The following is a 24,595-nucleotide window of genomic DNA, read 5'->3' on the forward strand; positions in this document are numbered from 1 at the left end:
GAACATCCTCGGCACCCACTAGAGAAACCCTTCGGTACTCTTGGAGTGCATCTTTGGACCGCTAGCCATCCCCTAGCGAACGGGGCACGGGCCTCCACTCGGACTTACCTGATAACAGCTCACCGGAAGTGCCAACGCTCGTGCCCACCGAGGGTAGCCTGGCACATTCCACCCCTCCTTCCGAGCGAAAAGGAAGCATGAGGGTCGTACAAAAAAGCCAGGGGAACCCCCAACGGACCTCTTGCCCCGTGCAGAGGCTAGGGGGCTCTTCCTGTAACCTTGCTAAGACCTAGCGACCCCAGTTCACACTCGAGGGGGCTCGGCAAAACAACCCCTCTTTCCAAGCGAAAAGGAAGCATGAGGGTCGTACAAAAAGCCAGGAGAGCTCCTGATGGCCCTCTTGCTCTGTGCAGAGGCTAGAGAGCCCTTCCTACAGATATGCCAAGACCCTGCGACCTAGGCTCGCACCCAAAGGGGCCTCGGCAAACAAACCCTCACGCGCGAGGGGCGTATAAAAAGCCAGGGGAACTCCCGACGGCCCTCTCGCTCAGTGCAGAGGCTAGGGGGCTCTTCTGGCAACTTTGCCAAGACCCAGCAGCCCAGGCTCGCACCCGAATGGGATCGGCAAACAACCCCTCCATCCGAACAAAAAGGATATGTGAGGGTCGAACAAAAAAGCCAGGGGACCCCTGACCGCCCTCTCGCTTCGGGCGGAGGCTCGAGGGCTCCTCCTGCACCCAAGACAAAGACAAGCGGCCTAAGCCCGCGCTAGAAGTTTTGTCACAAATACAATAAAGGGCACCGAGCCTGTTACGGTCTTGGGGTTCGAAGGCTGGCCCCCCTGAGGTTTCGACAGTCGCCTAGGGCAATAGAGTCAAGGACGACTATGGGCGAGCCCACGAATGGCTGAAGCCCGAGCAAACGATTGCTCAAGGCATCCTAAGTCGTGTCCAAGACCGGCAGGGAGGTCTCCGAATGGGATTCCTCCGTAGGGAGGCACCGAGCCACCAGGGCCCAGCGAACGGCCTCGGCACCCACTAGAGAAACCCTCTGGTACCCTTGGAGTGCGTCTTCGGACCACTAGCCATCCCCTAGCGAATGGGGTGTGGGCCTCCACTCGGACTTACCCGATAACAGCTCACCGGAAGTGCCACCGCTCGTGCCCATCGAGGGTAGCCTGGCACATTCCACCCCTCCTTCCAAGCGAAAAGAAAGCATGAGGGCCGCACAAAAAATCAAAGGCACCCCTGACTGCCCTCTTACTTCGTGCAGAGGCTCGGGGGCTCTCCCTACGACCTTGCCGAAACCCCACGACCTGAACTCGCACTTGTGGGTTCAGCAAATACGATAAAAACTCCTCACTCAAAACACAAAAAAACCCCTGAAGGAGTGACTCCACTCCTCTAGGGCCTCGGGGGCTACACCCGGCGGGTGCGCTCGCGCGCACCCACCGAAACCTCAAGAAGCAAAATGCAATCCCTACAGGAGCGGCTACAAGCCAAGTCTCGACAAACCCTCAGGGAGAGTGCACGCACTCCCCCCGAGGCTTGGGGGCTACTATCGGGTACCATAGAACGGGGTACCCCGAGGGTACACCAAAAGAGTCACTTAAATCCCATCAACAATAAAGCTAGAAGGTAAGCCATGAGCTCATCACCAGCCCAGTCCGAGCCATTCAGGCTCTCCGCTTCGCCTCAGGCCTCGCATGGGAGGTCTCGGCGCCCTGACGCAATCTCTGCCTCGCGCGAGGCCTCTCGCGAGAGGTCTCGGCAAGGAGCCCAATCTCCATCTCGCTCGAGGCCCTGTGCGAACAGCCTTGAATAAGACAGTTATTCTTCGCATCGCTCGAGGCCGGCTTGTCAACAACCCGTCGCTCCCACCTCGACCAGTCTTCCCGACAGCATGTCACGTCCTATTAATGCGTCAACCACTCCCGCAATCTCAGCTAGACGATGGCTCAATACTATGGAGTGGCCGACGGGACAAGAAGTCGCATCAGTGTCATACTGGCTGAGACGGGGCACGACGGGGATTACCGGCCACTGTATTCTGGCGCTGTGCCCACGATCAGCGCTCGCACCGCACTGTGCCCTGCAATTCCCGCCCCGAAGACAACGCGGCATGGGAAGTCTGGCTCGGGTAAAGATGGCAATGGGTACAGAATGCCCGCATGCCCGCGGGCATGGAACCCGATGGGCAAGGATACGGGCACCACTTCTTGCCCATGGGCATGGGTGCGGGCACCATCCTGAACCCAGAGGATAGTTCTTCGCGGGCAAAGAAATTTGCTATCCTCGCCCGCTTATCCGCTAGACCCGCTCCACAGGTCTGACATGTGGGACCCACAAGCAAATATATGTATATATACATGATTTGTTCTGAATATGTATCTTCGTATCTCTTGTAATACACTATGATTTATGTATATGCTCAAACTGGCGGGCACACGGGCATGCCCGCGGGCATTTCATGCCCGCGGATGGAGGGCACGGGCGTGGTTTATTACCCGTGGCGGGTCGCGGGCGCGGGCAAGGGATTTAGCTGGCGGGCGCGGGCGTAAGAAGATAGTATCCGCGGGCACCACGCCCGTTGCCATCTTTAGGCTCGGGTCATCATCGCCTCCAAATCAGTGTACCAGATCGACCGCTCCCTCTAGGCCTCGGCACTCCACGCCAAGGTCTCAGCTATCTCGGGATTCACGTCTGCCGAGACCCCCCACCGTGGTTCGGCCTTGGCACCAATGAGCCTCGGCCTCGCGCATAGTCAATCCACAGCGACCCGCACGCTGACCGCCGCACCCGCTCCGAGGCAGCCCTGGAGCTCCCATGACGCACAGGATCGGATGTGACCATCATGTTGCCCCAACGCTCCAAGGACGGACCACTCCGACGACCACACCGCCATAGGAACAGGCTACAGGGCTCGGACACGCCGCCTCTGTTCGTATGACGTCGTATAGTTAGCACATGTACTACCCTTGTCCTCTCTTCAAACTATAAAAAGAAAGGGCTTAGGCCATTTCAAGGGGGGAGAGGTTCTCACGAAGAAAAGCACCTTGTAACACGCACTCTTCCCTGCCGCTTGAGAGCAACGTCTCAAGCAGCCCACATCACTCCCCGCCGAGACCTGGGACTAGCTCCCTCTCTCACCTAGCTTGTAACCCCCTACTACAAGTACTTCGGTGCAAGGAATACAAGATCAATCTCCCAGACTGGACGTAGGGCATAAATTGCCCGAACCAGTATAAACCTTGTGTCTCTTTGCATCACCATCCGGAATCGGGAACACGCAGAATAAATTCGCTAGTTGGTTGTGGACCCCCCGGTCCAAAACACCGACAGTAGGTGACATGGCAGGGAGCTTGGCGCCAGTCACTCTGGCGCCGAGCTCAACATCGTAGATCTTGGTGCTGAGCTCGGCGCCAGAGTGGCTAGCGACGAGCCTTCATTACCGATGGGCCCCGCGCCTCTCTTCCTCTCCCTCTCTCGCCCTAGTAGAGCAGAGCTGAGCTTCGCCGCCGCCGCCGCTCGCGCCTCCACCGGCCGCCCTCGCCCACACCGTGCCCTTGCCCACACCGCGCCAGCGGCCATGCCACCGTGCTTGCACCCGTGCCCGCGGCCACACCACCGTGCCTGCTCCCGCGCCCTTGCCCGCGCTGCGGCCGCGACCACTCCACCGCGCCTGCTCCTGCGCCCGCGCCGCTCCAAAACCAAGTGCAATCAAAGCAGTGAATCCAGGCATGTATTATGAGTACATCCCAAAATCAAATACATAGAAGGATGGGAGGCAGATATTCTTCTGTGCTTTCTGGTGCTTCCCTTAGTGTGTCGAGGCCTTTAGGCACTGTCGTCCCATTTTCTCCATTGATGGTATGTTCTTGATTGGCAAATACCAGGGCACACTTCTTATAGTCATATCCTGTGACGCGAACAACAAGTTGGTTCTTTTAGCATTTGCTTTGGTTGAGAAGGAGAACAATGATAGTTGGGAAGGGTTCTTGAGGCTAGTCCGGATATACGTGGTTGGGCCTGGCAGGGAGGTTGGCATCATATCTGATAGGCATCAGGGCATACTTAATGCCGTGCGAGAGCAGATAGAGAGGTATGTACCTTTGCACCATCGTTGGTGTACTCGGCACCTTGCTGAGAATCTACTCTGTAAGGATGGTGTGAAAGGTAACTTTGACCTGTTCCAGGAGGCTGCTCGATAGCTTGAGGGCAAGTACTTTCAGGAAAAGTTAGAGTAGGTCAGAACCGCATCAAATACAGAAGGTAGACAATGGCTCACAAGTTTGATGAGGGATTTGGAGAAATGGATGAGAGCTCACGACGCCGGTGGATAGAGGTACGAGTTTCAGTGCAGCAACATGGCGGAGTCATTCAATAAGTTGCTATCGGGGATACGTGGTATGCCCGTGAATGCAATCGTTCAATTCACCTTCTATAAGCTTGAAGCCTGGTTCAACGATAGACACGCCCATGCATTGCAGTTGTGGAGTGATGGAGAGATATGAACTCTGAAACCAAAGGCACACCTAGAGAAGGCAAGAGAAAGGGTTGGCAGTCTGGCACACATGAGGTTACATGCTTTGACCACGCCATAGGGATTTATCAGGTCAACCATAGGGGCGGTACAACGTCCGACGGCGAGGTCCGAGAGTCGAGGATACATGTGGTTGTTCTTCAAGATTTCAAGTGCACTTGTGGTAAGCCAAAGCAGTACCACTTTCTATGTTCTCATTTGGTGGCAACAGCTAGGCATCACAACTATAATATCAAAGTTTCCAAGGTCCAATACGCCGATTCGTGAGGTAGGGTGAAGTGGAGAGAGAAAAAAACCTGAGAGAGAGGAGAAAGAAGAGGAAGAACGCTCGGACAGGAAGGTTGAGCCGAGGTTAAATGGCAGGGAGCTCGACGCCAAGATCTACGTCGCCGAGCTCGCCCTGCCATGTCACCTACCGAGCCTAGGAGCTCGGCGCCAGGGACGCTGGCGCCGAGATGTATTAGCTCGGCGCCAGCATCAATAGCACCGAACTAAGGGTCTATTTTTTTAAAAAAATATTTCATCCAAAGGTATATTTGTGAGAAACTTAAAAAAAAATGACTAAAATGTAAAAAAATCGGACGGCAAGCAGCCTTGAGCTAACGTGTTTCAAGCCAAAAACGGCTGTCCCAATCTTGCGCGTGGGCGTGCCTGGAGCGCGTACAGGCGCGGCACGCAGCCGGATCATCAATAGAGGGGTTTGCCATTCGGGGGCTCCTGGCCAGGGCGCTTTCAGGCTCAACATGCAGCGGCCTGCCCTCGCACGCAGGCTCGCTGCTGCACCTGCACTCCGCCTCCGCCTCCGCCTCCGCCTAGCGCGGATGGTCATCGAGGCAGCCAGGGTGGCAGGCAGCGGGCGCGCCGCTGGGCATGTCCTGTGCTGTGCACGCGGCATGCCTGCCTGCAGCGGCCCTGTGAGGCTGTGACTGCCGCGCGCGGTCCTCTTGCGTGGGATTCAGGAGCGTAGCAGCGGATGTCCTTTTCCTCCGCTGCGCTGGGTTTCGAAACGGATCGCGCTGCGGCGTGCGTGGCATTGCACGCATTTGAATTGAACGTCCCGCAGCAGACTCGCCGGGGCATTTATCAGCTCCACTGTGAACGATGCTCGTCCAACTCGGTCGTCTTCCGGCGTTTCCCTATAACGGACGGGCCCAAAGCACTGCCGCAGCGCGCGCTGAGGAGACTGACACTCCACGTTAGTAACGCCTGAGACGGTTTTAGAGCCAGGCTAATAATACAGCCGGCTGGCTGCCTGTAAGGTTTTTTTTAGTCTTCTCTCAGCCCACTCATATAGTAGTTAGCTCTTTACAGTTAATACATGGCCTACTTGTCTCTCTCACAAACTTTCTTGGTTCTTGTGCTCAAGTCAGCTGTAGGTTTACAGCCCACTTCTCCTCTCTCTCCTCTCCTTTCTCTTTCACCTCAGCATTTAGTCGACTTACAGCCGTTATTATACTGCTCTTATAAGCATCACGACATCTAGAACTTCGCGTTCACCTGCCGCCCCCCGCCCCTGCAAATCGCTGCGCTCCGTCGATGTCCCGGAAGATGTTAATGGCGAACAGTTAGTTGGATATATCAATTACTCCTCTATTTGATTGCAGTGCAATAGCAGCGCTAAAAAAAAAACTCCCGCTGGAGTTGCTGCCTTATCTACGCCTATATATGATCAAATGCATAGAAAAAAAAGTAAATATTTGTGACAGCAAATAATCGTATTATGAAAAATATAGTCATAGTGTATCAAATGATACTATCTTGGCCAATGCTATCCTCAATGCTAAACAGTAAACGGTCGGCCACCTGCCGTTTAGCTCATTATTCAGCCAAAATGGATGCTTAAACGGGTAAAACGGCCGTTTAAATAGCCAAAACAACCGATTAAACGGAAACGGTGTACCACTGTGTAGCGTTTAAACGGTGTGTAAACGGGCTAAACAACCGTTTAGATGAACAGTGATCCTAGTCTTTCTCTTCAAATTTAACCAAATTTTTTAAAGTTTGACTTGAAATAACTCTAGAAATTAATTTATTCAAGGACCAAGGGAGTATATCTTATATCTGCAAGCCCTCCCTAGCATGTCTATATTTTCATGCAATTATCCACATCAACGGGCGACTAACACGTGTAATTATGATGTTATCTCTTCGTTCAAGCTATCAACGTCAGCCAGCCACGTCAACCAATAACATGTATTTAGTTATTTACATCAGCGTGTAACATCATCTACTAACATTCATTTATAATAGTTTATCCCTTCATGTGAGTAATTATATTTTGGTTTGATTTCACTCCAAATCATCCACGATCCTCACGACAATGTATCAAATATCTTTCTAGTTATATAAAAAACATTGAAGTGCCTAAGCACACTGACCCCTAGTTAGAATAGAACATGCTATTCTTTTTTGAAGAGGAATGGACTCTCACTCTAATCATCCATAATGACCGGCGACAAAATTTGCAAACACTGCATGACCAAACACCATCAGAACTTCTTGGGATGCATCTGGTACATTGAAAGAGCGCCATTCGCCTCGTCGTATAATATAATTAAAGGTCCATCAATCTGGCACCACAAGTCAAAGTCTAGATAACTTCTGGACGACCATAATGAAATCGGAATCCATCAAGCCGGTAATACCAAACGCAATTGAAGGACACAAACATCCCCACCAATTTACATCATCAACCATGCAAAAACAAAACGCAACATGATGAACGTCTAGCTAGATGCTTAGATGCGAGAAACAAGATCCAGTGAGGAATCGACGAAGGTAGAACATAAATTATCTAACCTAAACCTTAACTATTGTTGCCATGTTCGCTTCGCTGAAAAATCAAGCCGAAACACTGTTCCGGCTGATTTACTGTGAGAGAAAAATATTGTTCTAGCTAAAAAAATAAATTGAAAAATATGGATTATAAGACAAACAAACCAGGCCTGAGGTTCTAACGGCTCAACGCTGGCGAGGTCGCCTCACGGAGAACAGGAGGAGAATCGACTGTGAAGAGGTAGGGGATGCTTAGGACAGCGGATAGGTGGTGGAAACGAAGGCGATGCCATTTTATCACGGCCTTGTTTAGATTCCATCAAAGTTCTAAGTTTTTTCACTCTCTCTCCATCATATCAATTTTTAGCCGCTTGTATGGAGTATTAAATGTAGGTAAAAAAATAACTAATTACACAGTTTAGTTGAAAATCACGAGATAAATCTTTTGAGCCTAGTTGGTGCATGATTGATAATATTTGACAAATAAGACAAAAGTGGTACTATTCATCAGGTTGAAAAAAATTACAATCTAAACAAGGCCCACGTCTGAAAATTATCATTTCCTATAGGTGTACTTTTTAGGAACAATCAGGTAATGACTACTAAACATGTACCTAGCAGTAGGAATTTAGTAGTCATTTTCCTGCGGGCACGTAGTAGCGCCCCGAAGAAGCATCTGCAGTAGATCGCACATGCAAAGTTGTAGGCTAGACAGCAAGGTACAAAAAGCGACGGTAAACGTGCCACGGAAACGAATCTTTGCCTGTGTAGAAGTTTGTTTAGCTGGGCTGCCGGAGGAATATATCCATCGATCTCCGCGACGGCGTCGACAAAGCATGGGGTTTAAAAATGCATGGAAAGCTTCGCAAGGACCGAGACGAAACAAAAAGAATGCAAGAAACTTCTGCAAAGCGCCGGGTTTTCTATGCCCGATGGATGGAGAGACGACGGAGATGTGGCATGCAGATGCAGTGTGACTGTGTGAGTGCAGATCGCGACGATGACGACGACGAAAAGCGTAGAGAAAAACAGTGCTAGTACTCCTACTGTCTAGGAAAAAAACACATGAGTTTTTTTTTCTTTCTTTTCAGGACGACGGACAGTCTGTTCGGTTGGCTGGTTTGTATTGTTATTGGTTCGTAAAGAAGTACGGTTAGCTGGTTTGTGTGAGAAAAAAATACTATTTCAACAAAAAAATTTACGATCGTTTACGACAAGCCATAATCAAACGAGCTGATATCCAGCGACAACGTGGTGGGGGACTGGCGGGCTGCCCCTGGCCCTTTGCCGACTGACCGTGTGTGTTCGTGCATGCAAAGGCCGCGGGCGAAGGCTGCCCGGTCGCAACAGCGCTGCGCCGGTGCGGCGGATCGGCCGGGAAAACGACGGCCGGGGGCCGGGCGGAATCGATCGCCCCAAAAGGCGGCCGGCCAGTGGGGTCGCGTTCCGCTTCGGCTCCGTCGTCGGCACACGGGCGGACGCATCTCGGCGAGCGCGGCCAGCCATTGCTACATGCACGGATGCGTGCATGGCTCTATACCTGGTTCTAGCTGGCTAGCAATGATATACTAGAAGCTAGAGGCATCTGCGTGCATGCGGTGCAAGAGCTTCACGCCCAGCCGGCCAGTCGGCCAGTCCCCCTCGGCCGATTCTTGAAAAGTTCCTTCCCTTGTCCACTTCCTGTGCAGCCCCCACAATTCCCAAGAATGGATCCGGAAGGACTCCGTAGGAGTAGCTACAAAAGCACCACGAGTACGTACGTGGGAGTATAGTATTAATAATACAGCCACTGGATCCGTATGGGCCGTATCTGTACCTGTACGTGTCTGCATGCAGGAAGCGTACGAGTATGCAGTATACTCCCCACGGAGCCAGGGCCAGTCCGTCGTCCGGGACCCGGGAGCCGGGGACGGGAGGGCCCCCTTCCGGCGTGGTCCAGCGCCCGGCATGCGCTTGCCTGCCTCTGCCTCCTGCGCCGATACATCCCGTCTCTGTGCGCCGTGGACCGGGGTCTGGTCGGATCTGGCCGGTTCGTTCGGACGGGGGATATGGGATAGATAGACGTGTCATGTGTCGTGGACAGGTGGTCGCCACTAGCCACCAGTCCTCCTCCTCCCCCCCCCCCCCCCCCCCCCCCCCCCCGCGCGGCTGACCGCGTGGACCACACGCACCCGGCGCTTCCGCTGTAGGGGCGCTCCGCGCTCGGCAGGCAGCAGGCACGGTGCCGTCGCTACGACTTGGCCGCTTGCATGCATTGGGGCCGAGGTTTTTTTTTATCGCGGTTAAACGTACGATGGGTTCGTCCACGATGGCGTAGGACTGGCTACTCGCACCGTACGTGTTGCATGTTGAGATGAATGCCTGATCATCAGTTCAGCCTAGCTAGTACGTACTCCGTACATACGGCGAGGACAAGTACAACCAAACACCTCTACTTCACAAGTACTCGTACGTAGTTTGCTACCACGATTCGCTCGAGAGCGAGTGCAGCTCGAGTACTCGACCATATATATAGGAGTATACTATCTACAATCTACTACTAGTGGTTTTGTGTTGTGTAACGAACATAGGAGTACCAACGCTAGCTGCCTTACATCGGGCGACATCAGTACTAGTACATGCTTCACTTTCTTTTCGTCTTACAGCTTGGTAAAATCCTGGCCTTAACCTAGGATTTCCGATCGAGTACGTACGTACCAGTAGTCTATTCACGTCCACACTCTCCTAGTCCCATGCATGCATATATAGTGTCGTTTTATCTCTGCATTCGTACTACGGATCTCATCTCATTTCACGATTCAAATATTATTACTACAGCCTGTCTTTCCTTCAGGAGCCAGAACTCGCCCGTGTTAGTAGTACTATTTACTCCAAAACACTCACATGACCCGCCCGCTCCTTTTTTTTTACCAAGTTACCCCGGCCGGCCAGCAGAGCTGCAGCATCCTGCCTCAGTCCTCAGACATCATATACGTGCACATTGAATGAACAAATCAATGAGGCCCAACCGCTGCGTGGGGGAACAAATCTCTAGTACTAGCCAGCGAGCGAGCCATCAGCAAATACGGCCATGTTTAGATTCCAAAAAATTGCAACCTGATGAATAGTAGCGTTTTCGTCTTATTTGGTAAATATTGTCTAATCGTGGACCAACTAAGCTCAAAAGATTCATCTCGTGATTTCCAACTAAACTGTGTAATTAGTTATTTTTTTTATCTACATTTAATGCTCCATGCAAACGGCTAAAAATTGATGTGATGGAGAGAGAGTGAAAAAACTTGGAATTTGGAGGTGATCTAAACAAGGCCTACGTTGAGTTGCTATTCAAATTTAGCCATGTACACGATAAATGCTAACTTCTAGCTTATCATGTTTTTCTATTAGAGTTTTTTTATCTCTATATATATTTTTTTGTACGCCGAATCCCCGACGTCTATAACCTCACCAGATATAGTGAAGATTTACTGATGGGTGCCCGTAGAATTTTTCTTTCTTTCTTGGGAGGGTTTTCTACGTTAAAATCTTGTATCTCCGATGTTTGATCTACTGTTCATAGGCGTTTATATTGACTATCTTTTCTAACAAAATCTGCGGGACCAATCACCACAGAGATTGAGAGAACAGTCCTGACTTGCACTGCGGCGCCAGGCTCATTCACTCACACTGAAACAGCGCCTGACAGAAAGATTCCCGTGGCATCGCAGCGCAAGTGTTTAGCACGGGTTCTAGCGCTGCAGGCACCCGGTGGTACTAATGACCAGCCAAAGCTGGGGTACTTGCCATTGACATTACTGTAAAGCAAGGAAGCATGCTGCTGCCGCCGCTGCTTGTTTAGCTCAGCACAGATCTCGACGAGACGGAGACGGTACTACCAAGGGTAAATGGCTGGAACGCATATGCATGAGCAGGGAAAAGCCTGGGCAGGGCGCTCAACTTTTTTTTGCTCAATTAGAAGTGAGCAAGATATAAAGCGTACTACTGCTAGTGCTAGTGTAGTGTGCAGCACAACCCGCACATGAAAAGGAGGAGACGGACGGGAGAGTCTCGCTTCTAATCTGTCCCGGGCCCCTGAGTGCTCTTTGGCTGGAAAAAAACAAATGTGGAAAAATGATAGGAGAATTGAGTAATTGACTGCTCTTGTGTTCTTGAAAAGCGACGACGGCTTTCTTTCCTTTCTACCGTGTGGTATGGTATCATTTGCTTCGGTCTTGGCGAAAGTGAAAAGATAACGTATCTCAAAGGTGCTTGTGAGATCATACATTAGGCCCTCCTCGAGTATACAGAAACTTCCCTCCTTTTCTCTCTCTCGTTTTGCATAAGTAAACTTTTGGACAGTAAAGTGAAGTTTTAGCTCTGCAATGTCTTTTTCCCTGTCTCGTTTGTTACTAGTAGTAGTACATCATACAGTACATAGTACAAAAGTCAGAGTAAACTTTGCACAAAATTACTGTACTACCGACTTCCCAGCTGATGAGCAGGAGTACCGAGGCTTAACGGTAGCTGTCACAACAATCGCTGGAGGTGATGGTTTTATTTCATAGTAGGAGTATTATATCCGTCTGCAACCAAACCAAACCAACCCACCACTCCACGGAAGGATAGCAGACAGAGACAGGGGACGCTTATTCTGCCAGAGCAAAACTGGTGACGGCACTAGTCCAAAGATTCGTTGTCACGGAAGAAGAACACCACCAAATCAGGGACGATCCTAGATCATCGCTAGAAGCAATACTAGCCGGGAACAGGACTTTCAGCTCTTCTTGGCTTATTTTAGGTCGAAAAAAGCGCACCGTCTATTCGCAACGCAAGGGGGGAAAAAGTGAAAGTGCACATCTAGTTCTACTCTAGCTGCGCATTCTCCCTCAAAGTCGAAAAATCATTTCATGTACTTTCAGATCTTGAGCTCACAAGCATGCTTGAATCTAAGCAAGCTCAGTACTCCACATTTGGGGGAGCTGAACAACTGATCAGGCAGGCGATTTGTGCTAAACAGTGGAGCTACGGCACGGGTGCTACAAAGGACACTGACTTTGTTGCGTCCCGCCCGCCGCGTATTCTTCTTCAGTGTTTGTCGTCCCATTGCTGCCCATGGGTCGACGAATACAGAGAGATTCATCATCCACGATTCTTGAAAGACGGCCGGCCCCTCGTTCCATTTTCCTCAAAGCAAGCACCTGTATGTCCTTGCATGCCATCAAGATCATCCACCATTGATTGATTCTGCTGCCAGTCGTCCTGAGTCTTGACTGCCTCAGAGGCTCAGAGCTTTTCCTCCATCTCTGCCTGCTGGCTGCTGCACCGGGCTGCTTTGGCTGGGCGGTCAGCGGTGGCCGGTGGCATGTTCGTCATCAGAGGCAGCGAGGAAAAGCAAGTCGAACGGAACGAAGCAGGCACAGAGGAGGAGAACCGACGACGACGACGAGGACGTCTGCAACTTTGAACGAACCCGGAACAACCCCCTCATACTACATCTTTATTTTTTCAGTTTCAGACTTTCAGCAGACATCTTGAACGCACGCCGGGAAGGGTCAGGTCACCCGTGGGGGCGCGGCCGCGCAAAAGCTGTCGCCCGTCACATGCCACTCACCACCACCGCATCGGCGCATCCGTCTATCCATCCGCCTGTACCGTCCGTCCGTCTGCCTGCGCGCACAGATGAGCATGAGGGGAAGGAGGCCAGCGCAGGCAGGGCTTCCTTTTGTTCGCTTCTCTTCTTTTCATTCTGCTCCATCAAAAGAAGCCCTCTTTTGCGCCGGGGCCTTTGCCCCCACGCTCCCTAAAGCCTGCTGCAAGTGCAACACGGGAGATTTTAATGGTTCAATCACAGGGGTCCGGGCGATGAGACGAGATCTCTCTGGGGCAGGAGCTGCGCCAGTCGAGATCTCTCTATTCGTTGCTGCTGCTCACCATCCCTACATGATAGCGCGGGGTTACTCGCACGTACGTGAGGGGCCGGCGCCCGTGCTGCCTCTGGAACTCCCCCATCCCAAACAGTTGTTGCTGCCTGTAATTTGGAACGGGGATGAGGAAAAGGCCATGCGGTTTTGAGTATGACAGCAGGTAGAAAGACATGTAGGGAAAGGCACTGTTGTTACTTCTTGTCATTTGTCAATGCAGCGTCAAGCAGTGGTATGTATGTAAATAAAAAAAAATGTTAACCGTCGCACTTAACTGTTGTAAAGATTACAATCATCAATTGCCTAACCATCTCATCATACTAGAGTTGGGCTTGTCTAGGCTGGATTCATATTTTTAAAAATTAGCAATTGAAAATAGTAATGTAATGTAGATGTTACCAGTAAAGTACTACAATAAAAGTTACCCCCCTCCGTTCAGATATCACAGGTGCATGAGGTCTTGAAAAGTACTACTGAGTATAGGAGGACTGACGACACTGTGCGGCTACTCAGGCTACGACGCGGGCCCATTGGCTGCGTTCGCTGGTATGAACCAGACCAGCCAGCCGGCTGAATTCCCTCTCATGTTACTGTTCATCAAACCAGCCAAACAGTGTTTTTCTCTCACAACAAATCAGTCGGAATAGTGTTTTTCAGCCAAGTTTCAGACCAGCGAACGGGGCCATAGCTAGAACTTAGAGCATCACTGAGTTTCCAAAATCCACTCCCAATCTTTAGTTTTCACTAAGATAAAAAAAAACCACTCTCCGATAACTCCTTATACAACTAAATTTTTCCGCACTTGGAAAAATCAATCCAATCGTGCGCATATCAATCGGCAATTATGAAGTCGAATGACGTGAAGAAGAATAAGAAGTAAGGACAATATTATCAATACAACTATACAAGAGATAAAGAAAGTATAAAAATAGCTGAAGTGATTTGAAAATAATTTATGATTTCTGATGCAAAATTATCCTGTACTCGTAGCGAGATACTAGCAATGGGTCGAAGGAACTCGACAAACGTGCTCTCAACTTTTTTAGCCACTTGAAAAAATTATTGATTTACCAAATATTTTTTTGGAACTATTGGAAATGCTCTTTGAGAAACTAGAATGGAATTCACTAAAACCAAAATCATATTGTGACAATCATTGTAGTTCCGGTTCTGTGCTAGAATAGCCAGACTCAGAGAAGTTAGAACGCATGAAGCAACAAAAACATAGTTGTAACCTGCTCTTTTTCATTTAGGGAGAAGGGAGAGAAACAGATTATCCTATACCACAGTGCTTTTTTTTTTTCCTGAGTGGATCCTGTGCTGCTACAGGAGCTTGAGCTATTAATCCCTGCTAACTGGGACCTAATTATGGATCGATGATGGGCGGATGGGCCTGCCTCGGCAAGTCAGCAAAAAGGCCGAAAAGCATGTTGGTCCTTGGAGCCCGCTTTCGGCCTTCCGTTCGTTGAGAGAAATTCAAGCGAGTCAATTTCTGCGCACTCGCAAATGATTTCGGCTTCTGGACCATACAAAAACTGGAAGAAAACAGAAACAACAATCTCCCGGAAGATATTTAGAAACCCCGTCTCTTATAGTTTACATTCTCAATAAAAACATTTGTGTTAATAATTAGCCCAAGTTTCCAATTGCTGGAATCAAACATAGGAAAACGGAGGTATTAAGAAATCATACGAACCTCTCGATTCTTAATTTCTTATTATCCAGTGCGATCTAGCTTTATAAACTTACATAGGTGTGTTTGAGTGTGGCTTAGTCGGGCAAGAGAATTTTAGTGTGCATCTTCGGTGCATAGTGAGGTTTTGATCAGGCGTACATGCCCTGTATAGAGTTTAAATATGTGTATAGCAGTGTCCCCGGTTATGGACACACATGTGTTTCTACTTCACTTCAACAGGTTCCTCCCCTGGTTGGTTAAGGTCTAGAGGCAGATGGAGGATGAACTCCGTAGGATAAGTGGGTGGTTGTTAAGGAGAAATTGTGGTGCCGTGTCGTTTTGTGTGTGTGGTTCAGTCCATGTGGTGCATGTCAAGGTGATAGCGATATTTCCTAGGACTATCACAATTTGTGTTTGTTTACAATAGATATCTAAAGCAAAATTAGGCTTTCCGCGGCTTGTTGGCCCATATTGTCTAATAGACATATTTAAGCAAAATTGGACATTCGACAACAATTGTGGACATCGAGTAAATCATGAAACCCCATGAAACAAAAGAAAAATATACCCATGGAACAGATCACAAAAAAATCCCAGAACAACTTTTGTATAACTCGAGTAAAGTCTATACTCCTAGTAGGAACGGTTACTCTACAAACTCGCTGAAAACTGTTTGTAAAGCTACTTATTAGGTCAAATTACTCTCCTTAGATGGACCGAATCCTACTCAACTTGGGCCGAAGTAAATGAAGAAAACATAGAGAAAGAAAACAAAAAACGTAGCAGTTAATTGGGTTGTATCTAATGTTGTCATGGGCCACTTTCATGAAACTATAGGAAGCACAGAGGTGATGGATGGCGAAGGCAGGTTTCATTCTCCCGTGATAATTCTAGCCACATTGGTCCTTCCATTAGAAAACGGGATTTCTAAATATCTTCCAGGAGATTGTTGTTTCTGTTTTCTTCCAGTTTTTTATGGTCCAGATGTTGCTAAGATTCGTGCTCACCTAAGTAATAATTCCCCTTTTTGTTGTCAGTTTGTGGGCCCATCTAAGTCTTGTGTTTGTCGCTCCATTATCCCGCTGCTTTCTGTATTGAAAAAAGAGTAATATGCATCGTGGTTACTTGAACTTGTCTTGGGGTGTCACTTAGGTCCACAAACTCTTAAATCGTACTTCTGACACTCTAATGTTGTTTAAGTATATCACTTAGATCCATAACTCATCAGAACAAGGTTTTGGCCGACGTGGCGTGGACAGCGTGGCGCAAGCGCACAGGGGGCACGGGCAAGCAGCATGCACGAGCAGCCGCCGCGCAGCGAGCAACATGCATGAGCAGCCACACAGGGCACGGGCGAGCATCATGCACAGGGGCACGGCGCAAGCTGCATGCATGAGCAGCCGCACAGGAACATGCACGAGCCGCCGCCGCGCAGGCGAGCCCGCGGCTGCGCACAGGCACGCGCGCAAGCCGCCGTCGTGCAGGCTAGCACCAGCCGCGGCCGCGCACAGGCGCGCGAGCGAGCCGGCTCCCAAACCGTGCCTGTCACGGGCTGTCAGGGTGCCGGCCGCTGGAGCTGGGCGCAGCCACGCAAAAGGTCGTGCTCGCGCAGCGTCGCAGGGCCAAGGAGGCGAGCCGCCGTGCCTGCGAGGCTCGTCGAGGGGGAGGGTGCCGCTGCCGCCGGTTCCTTCCTCTTCCTTCCGCGGTCTGCGCCGTCGGCTCCCGATGCGAATGTGTGTTACGAGCAGTCGAACAGGCACACGCACCATCCTGCGCATGCTCCTCCGTAGCGAGTACACGTCGACTGCCACTCACCTCGCCCGGACGCTCCTCCACCACGCCATCCTCTGTGGTAGCGCCGGTGCCGTCCAGACCTTGTTGGCGTCCGGTGCGGACTCCGAAGCTCCCGTGAAGACGTCCAGGAGCAACAGGTCTAGGGCGGTTCACCTCGCCTCACGCCTCGGCCAGCCAAAGATCCTACGAATGCTGGTTGACAGGGGCTGCGATGTGAATGCGAGGGTAGAGCCCGACGACACCGCTGCCATCCTCTGTTCACGCCACAAACACGAGGACTACCTCGGAGTTCTCGTATCCGCCGGTGCAGACGTCGCGCTGTTAAACTCGACTGGCGACTCCCCGGCCTCCGTCGCTTCCTCTGGGGGATGGAAGACCCGCTTCGAACGGGCTGTTCTTAGCGCGATTCGGTCTGGGACCATCCCACGCTCGAGCGATCGGAACATGTTCTCCCCGCTGATGTTCGGCGCGCTCTACGACGACACGATCGCGATGGAAGTGCTACTCGCTCAGTCAGGCGTGGACGTGGACGAGCTAGATTTGGATGGGTGCTCACCCATAATGGTTGCTGCCAAGATGGGCAACGTGGAGGCCTTCCGTGCCCTCGTATTCGCTGGCGCCAACGTGAAGCTGAGTAACAATCGCGGCGAGACGGCCATTGGGCTGGCGCAGCAGAGCAGTAAGAGGGACCTCTTCAAGCTGGTCATGCTCGAGTTCGCACTGGAGAAGGGCATGCCTGGAGGATTCTATGCGCTTCAGTGTGCCATGCGGCACCTCGCCAGCACGGGCTATGGTGTGAATATCCCCGACGGCTACGGCTACACCCCGCTGATGCTCGCGGCCAGGGAAGGCCACGTGGGCGTGGGCGAGCTTCTCATCTCCTACGGCGCTCGCTGCGACCTCCGGACATCGCGCGGCGAGACGGCGCTCTCCCTGGCGCGAGCAGCGCTGGCCATGGCGGGGTTTAGCAAGATCGAGGACGTGATCATGGATGAGCTGGGCCGGTAGGTGGTCCTCCAAGGCGCGCACATCAGGAAGCACACCAAGGGTGAGCGTGGGAGGCCTCATGGCAAGTCGCTGCGCATGGTCGCTGCGACGGGCGTGCTCCGGTGGGGCGGGTCGAGCCGGCGCAACATGATCTGTCGGGAGGCCGAGGTCGGTGGTAGCTCGGCGTTCCAACTGAAAGCTCTAGTTTGGTTTTGGTTAATTGATGAAACCCTAAGTGCTAACCTAGTTTATCAAGATGACTATGAGATATGTAGCACTACTCTAAGTGATGAAGCAATGGTGAAGATCATGACAATGGTGATGGCATGTTGATGGTCAAATGCAACTTGAAAAAGAAGAAAGAGAAAAATAAAATGCTTAAGGCAAAGGTATAAAATGTAGGAGCCATTTTGTTTTAGTGATCAAGACACTTAGTGAGTGTGATCATATTTAGGATAGATAGCCGTACTATTAAGAGGAGTGAAACTCGTATCGGAATGCGGTTATCAAAGTGCCACTAGATGCTCTAACTCATTGCATATGCATTTAGGATCTAGTGGAGTGCTAACACCCTTGAAAATATTTGTGAAAATATGCTAACACTTGTGCACAAGGTGATACACGTGGTGGTGTTGGCACATCTACAAAGGAGGTGGTGATTGTGTCGGCGTTTTTGGGAAAATGGAATGCCTATTTTCTATTGCGCCGGATGCAAATTCTTAGTGGTTGGCACATTTGAGCAAGGGTGAAGAAGTTAGAGTTGAAATGGAGTTGGTCAAAATAATGCTGGCGTCGGTCTACTGACCGGACGCTGGGTCACTCAGCGACCGGACGCTGAAAGGCTACGTCCGATCGAGCTGTCAGACGGCACAGTGGCTAGGGTTGAGCACCGGACGCTGGTCTACGTCCGGTCAAGGTGGACCAGACGCGTCCGGTCGAAAAATATGCCTCGGGGAGCTTACTGGAAATGACCGAACGCTGAGGCTTCAGCGTCCGGTCAGTTTTACCGGAGCGTCCGGTCAGCTTCGTAGCCGTTGAAATCTGACGAACAACGTTTGAAGCTGGTGACGCGTGGCGTCCATCGGGCGACCGGACGCTGAGGGCCAGTGTCCGGTCAGTATGACCGGAGCGTCCGATTAGAGCGCGTTTTGCCCAGTGAAGGGGTATAACGACTCTATTTGACGGAGGCTCTATTTATAGCCCCATGGCCGGCTCAAGGGACAACTCTTGCATATTTTCATTGACATAGCAACCTTGTGAGCTTAGCCAAAGCCCTCCTACTCATCTTCATTATTGATCCATCATCATTGTAAGATTGGGAGAGAATCCAAGTGCATTGCTTGAGTGATTGCATCTAGTGGCACTTGGTATTCGTGTTGCGCTGCGGATTTCGCTTGTTACTCTTGGTGGTTGCCACCACCTAGACGGTTGGAGCAGCGGTGAAGGATCGGCATGAGTTGGTGATTGTTCGTGGCCGTCTTCGGTGATTGTGAGAGGAGTTGTACCTTCCCCGGCGGAGTGCCGAAAGGTAACTCTAGTAAATTGTTCGTGTCATTGAGCTACCTCACATGTGGGTCGGTTCTTGCGGTGTCCTATCGTGTGGACGAGGTTTGTGAAACACCTCTTAGCCGCTGAACCACCAAGTGTTGGTCGACACAACGGGGACGTAGCGTGTTGGTAAGCACGTGAACCTCGGGAGAAAATCAATTGTCTCTTGTCATTTGCATTCTCTCGGTGATTGATTTGATCTTCATCTTGTGATTGGTTCATCCCCTAGACGGCGGTATAATCACCCTACTTACTTGATTACATTCTTGCAAACTAGTTGATGCAAGCTCTTTAGAATAATTAGAATTGAGAGCTTGCCTTGTTGTTTACATTCATCTAGTTGAGCTCTTGAGAATAGCAAGTTTGTGTGCCTAAGTAATCATTGCAATTAGAATTGTTGGATAGGTGGCTTGCAACCCTTGTAGAGCTAGAGCAAGCTTGCATTACGCTATTTGTCATACTAATCAAATTGCTCTAGTTGATTTGTAGATTTTTAAATAGGCTATTCACCCCCCTTAGCCATACTAGGACCTTTCATTAGCGGCATAGGTAGCGGAAGGGAAACGCGTGTGAGCCGGGTCTATTCCGTGTGGTGACTGCGATAGGGAGGGAGGTGCACTTCGTGTGCCAGAGCGGTGAGGAGGCCGCAGAGCTGTGGGTGGGGGGCATCAGGGCCGTGACCAGAGCGGCGTTGGGCAAGAGGGGCAAGGAGTGAGTGACGTGTGGCTACTCTCTCCGTTAGGCTCTGTAGGTTTGCAGCGAGGGCGTGCTTGGTGTGCGTGAGCAAGCAGCTATCGCGGTTGCCCAGGCGAGCACCGCCGCCGACAAGCGCCGATGCGCAAGTTAGCCGTCGTCGCAGCAGCAGCAGCAACATGGGCCGAACACACACGCTGGCAAAGGTGGCTGCTCATGCATGCTGCTCGCTGCACGGCGGCTGCTCGCCCGTGCCCCTGTGCGCTTGTGCCACGCTGTCCACGCCACATCGGTCAAAACCTTATTCCGATGAATTATAGCTCTAAGTGGCATACTTAAACCATATTAAAATGAGAGAAGTACGATTTAAAAGTTCGTGGACCGACTATGCATATTACTCTTGAAAAAAATTATCCCTCTCCTCCTTCATTTCAGTTTCGTGTTGTGTGAGTTGACGACGGTGGCCGTGGCCTTGCCGCCGGCGGGGGCGACGGTGCGTGTGGCCTTGCCAGCGGCGGCGGCCGCCGCGTTGTCTACGGTGGCCGCAGTGTTGTCTTCGGCGGGGCGGCTTTGTCGGAGTAGGCAGCGGGGACGGTGGTGTTGTTAGGGGCGGCGGTGGCGGCGTCTTTCTCGGATCCGGCGGCGGCAGCGACGTTCCTCATGGTACCTTTCTGTTCTCTTGTGTTTTGATTTGATTTGTATTGTGGTTGCGTCAGTCGCGGCGTTGGTAGTGGGCTTGGCCGGGGCAAGCTCGCCGGCAAGGCGGCGAGGCGCTCCGCAACCTCCGCCCGTTGAGTTTCGATCCCTGATTCGGATGTGAATCCGCAAGCTGCCTCTGAACTGTAGATGCAACAGCCCATGTGAATCGCTAGAGAAGGAAGAAAGTTTTTGCAGCTTCTTCCCCTTGTTTGTCTCTCCGATCCTCTCCCCCACTCACCCAGCATGTATGCACATCACAGCTTCCATCACCAATCACTATTGATGGATCCACCCATTAGCTTCCACGACATGGCTGCATGTGACTGTTTTGAGGCTGTATGCTATTTGACAATCCAGATGCATTTTCTTCCTGCAAAAATGTTAAATAAGAAGATATTAGTTGTAGTAGAAGTTCTTTCTCATATTTGTTAAAAAAATTATCACCTATACCTGTATTGTATTTGATATTGAAGATTGAAAATTCGTTGTTCTTGGCGACAGATTTTTCCTCAATACATCAGTTAACCTTGCTCCCTGTTTTTTTTAAAATGTAATTCTGTTAGTCCATATAAATTGTTGTATCTTACATGCAGTTTTCAAAGAAGCAAGTGCTACAAACATTCGAAGCCCTGACCATTCTGGTATCTCTACTCATTTAAGCTTATTATTATTTTTTGCAAATTTCCTAATTCCTAGATCTAATTTTGGTGGAGCAGTAAATGTAGTTAGTTAGATAATATGTGTTTTGCTCTGCGAAACGGAAAGGAGATTGCTTATTTGCAGATCTATGTCTATTTCAAATATGTACAACTAATCATAGAGCACATTAACACCCTGATGCGTACATAGTGGATCAGCTGTATTACTAAAATGACACTTATCAATTATTAAAATATCATTAGCTGCTTTCTATTTTAATCTGAACTTCATTTTTTTTTGGTTATGTGTGGATGTCCCTAGCACATTTCTGTGCTTTTAGCCGTTTTTGTTAAATTCCGACCTAGTGTGTGTGGTTTCTAGCTTTGGTGTGAGTGTGATTGTGTTTTCTGGTGCTTCTGGTTTGTTTGTTTGTGTGTCTGTGTCTCTCTCCCTCTGTCTGTGTGTGTGTTTTTGTGGGCCTTTTTCTTTTTATTTTTCTCTTTATTTAGTTTAGTTTTTTGTACATTTGTATGCTAGCTTTGTGGTCTCTGTGTGAGTGACTGTGTGTGGGTGCTAGCTTTGAGGTGTGTGTGTATCTGATTTGTGCACTTCAGATGGCTGTGCTTGAAACCACAGTTTAGCAGGGCACCTCTCATGGGTGTCAAGTTGTTCGCTAATCCCTGGGTGCTTTAGTGAATCACTGATTGTTGTTGTAGTTCACGATTAGAGAATTTGTTGTCCCTTGGCCTAGGCTTGCTGAAGGGAGCATTATTACTGACTGAACTGAATCCGCATAAGGTGACTGGCAAGTAGATTGAGAAAATCTATAGACAAGCTCACCTAAGGTGCTTAATCTGCTAGCAGTTTTGCAGCTAGTAAATGCAAATCATATATTGCTGTGTTGTACCTATACTGTCACACACTCAAACTTTCCTATAATTTGTGATTTAGAAAGGGATAATATTTTAATTTTAATGTGAAATCACCCATAGAGCATTGTGCTGTGCCTATGTTGCCTCACCTTCCTCTGCACTGAGATAGGTAATCAGGTATCTTCATCTTTTTAATTGACCTATCTGTGTACTATTTTCTGCAGACCTGTTCTCGAAGTTTGAAGATGATAAAGAGAAATTGTTTGTGCAGTATGAACTGCAGAGTAAGCAGTAGATAGCTAGTTTCTTCAGTTTTATTTTATGAGTTTGCTGCTCTGACATGCTGCCTTTTAACAGGGAAGAAGGAGAAGGCTACTCTATCTAAACTTGAGAAAACATTTTCAGTGAAGTTAGGACTCTGATTATGTGTGCATAGCAAACTCTAATTATGTGTTATAATTTCTGTTCGCCTTGAATTGTCCTGCATATTTCTGTTTTTGTTGTCTTTCCTCTTGTCTATTTCTCTGTCTCCTTAATTCTTAAATATTGAGGTTTTGTGTGTTTTGACAGTCTATATATGCTTTGTGTCCTCCAATCGTTGGACCTTTGTCTCACTCTATATTTCTTAATAGGTTGCACAAAGAGAAGCAATCCTCATATGCTCCTGAATCTAGCGTGAGGTACGATGGGGTTTACAGAATTGACAAGTGCTGGAGGAAGATTGGTATTCAGGTAACTTAGTTCTCCTCTATACATTACATATTGCAGATGTAGCTATACTTTCATAATATGCAGCTACTTATTAGCTGACAAAGTGAATAAGCATGTGGAAATGTATTTACTCTTCGGTCTTTTTTTGCCACAGGGTAAGTTCAAGGTCTGCAGGTATCTCTTTTGTACGCTGTGACAATGAACCAGCTCCTTGGACCAGGTTAGACAAAACACTTCGCCTCATCACTACTAGACTAGTCCCTGATCTTAAGGAAAAAAAGTGTGAGTCTTCCTGCTGACATCTGTGCTCTGATTTTTAGTGATGATCACGGTGACCGTCCAAGACGGGCCAAAGATAAAGGAGCTGCAAGGTGCAACTGATAGTCTGATATAACAGAGAGGAAAGGGCGTCCTTCATGGGATTATGATGTATGTACATCTGTTTCTTCTTTCTGTGTTACTGTACTGTGTTATGGATGGTTTGTATTCATTGTGATAGGAGAAAGATGGCTGGAAATGGATGGTGCCTCCGCCAGTCAGCAAGAAGTTTGTTCTCTCTCGGGATCCTGAGACCGACAAGCAAATCCGGAGAGCAACAAAGCATGCTCGTTTGTCTGTTCCTGAAAGGCCGCTTAAAGGTTCTGTTTGATTTATTATTTATTTCTTAGGTGGCGTTTGGATGCACCATGGGTTTGTGATATGGACTGGGACTATGATATGAAAAGGTGGGTTTTGAGAAGGATAGCATCCCGTCCGTTTCCAATGTTCTGCACTGGGTGTTTGGATTGGGGACAATCTTTAATAATAAAGATGTTCCTCATTAAGTCAAAAAGAAAATTCAAGTAAGTTTAAGTATGACCACAGCAAAAGAAATCTCGTTGGAAAAATCTGAAGATTCTCTTCATGACATATCTGAAGCTTTCTTCAACCTGGTACTGCAAAGAATTGCTCCAAAGAAGCATACAGGAAAGGTTACCTTGCTTTGATGATTTTCTCCTGGCTTTTGTAATGTTGATGCCTGTGTTTGGATCCCTGTTCTTGGTGACCCAATTGGATGCAGTGAACATGCATATCTTGATGCCTGTGTTTTGAAAATTGTAATGTTTTTGTTCTATTAGTAATTTGTACCAAAATTAGATGCATATGCAAAAAACAAATCTCAGATGAAGGTGCTTTTGGGTGGACTGGTTTTGATGGTTTACCTACGTTGCATCTTGTTCTTTTGCTTCTGATCTGGGTGTTAATTTCAAGTTTGGTCCTCATCGTCTTTCTTTTGACTGCTACGGCGCCGCCGCCGCGGCCATCTAGGTTGCCGCGGTTTTTGTTCTGTTACACGGCGCCGTGTTTTTTTTTTCTTTTCTTCTCCGTCAAGTATGGTTTCTCTGTGTTTTCTTTCGGCTGAGAATTTGCCACGTCACTTTTCAGGAAGTGGAAGATAACTAACATAAAGATCTTCCAGATATGTGACGCACAGGTGCTTTTTTTTAATTTTCTTTGCTTTGCTGTATCATGTGACGTGGCAAATTATGATTTGTTAAAAAAGTCGAAGATAACAAACAGAATAATCTTCCACAAGATGTGTAGTCAGTCGCACGAAAGAAACGGAGGCAAGTAACAAATTCTTTAGGAGAAAGCTCACTGGGCCGAATGTTTAGAGGACTAGCCCACCGAAGTAGGCCCCTAATCACAACTGATGTGCCATCCGGATCATCTTTGACTGGGCCTAGCGATTCCTAGGCCACGAGTGGAGATCGGAGCTCTCC

At 49.3% G+C, this 24,595-nt stretch overlaps 1 long non-coding RNA gene and 1 pseudogene across 2 annotated transcripts; both read left to right on the forward strand.

Annotated features, from left to right (window-relative positions):
• Positions 1-16,281: 16,281 nt before the first annotated feature.
• Positions 16,282-19,933, forward strand: LOC136544167 (uncharacterized; annotated as a pseudogene).
• A 366-nt stretch (positions 19,934-20,299) lies between these two features.
• LOC136546358 (uncharacterized) lies at positions 20,300-24,035 on the forward strand. Of its 2 annotated transcripts, XR_010781337.1 has the most exons (8): positions 20,300-20,574; positions 21,204-21,251; positions 22,346-22,405; positions 22,479-22,530; positions 22,754-22,853; positions 22,987-23,052; positions 23,153-23,261; positions 23,332-24,035. It is a non-coding gene; the product is annotated as an uncharacterized lncRNA (long non-coding RNA). The 2 variants fall into 2 exon arrangements; XR_010781336.1 differs by having other exon boundaries at positions 22,479-22,853.
• The last annotated feature ends 560 nt before the right edge of the window (positions 24,036-24,595 follow it).

The sequence above is a fragment of the Miscanthus floridulus genome, chromosome 3, assembly GCF_019320115.1.
Source record: "Miscanthus floridulus cultivar M001 chromosome 3, ASM1932011v1, whole genome shotgun sequence".
Taxonomy (NCBI): Eukaryota; Viridiplantae; Streptophyta; class Magnoliopsida; order Poales; family Poaceae; genus Miscanthus; species Miscanthus floridulus.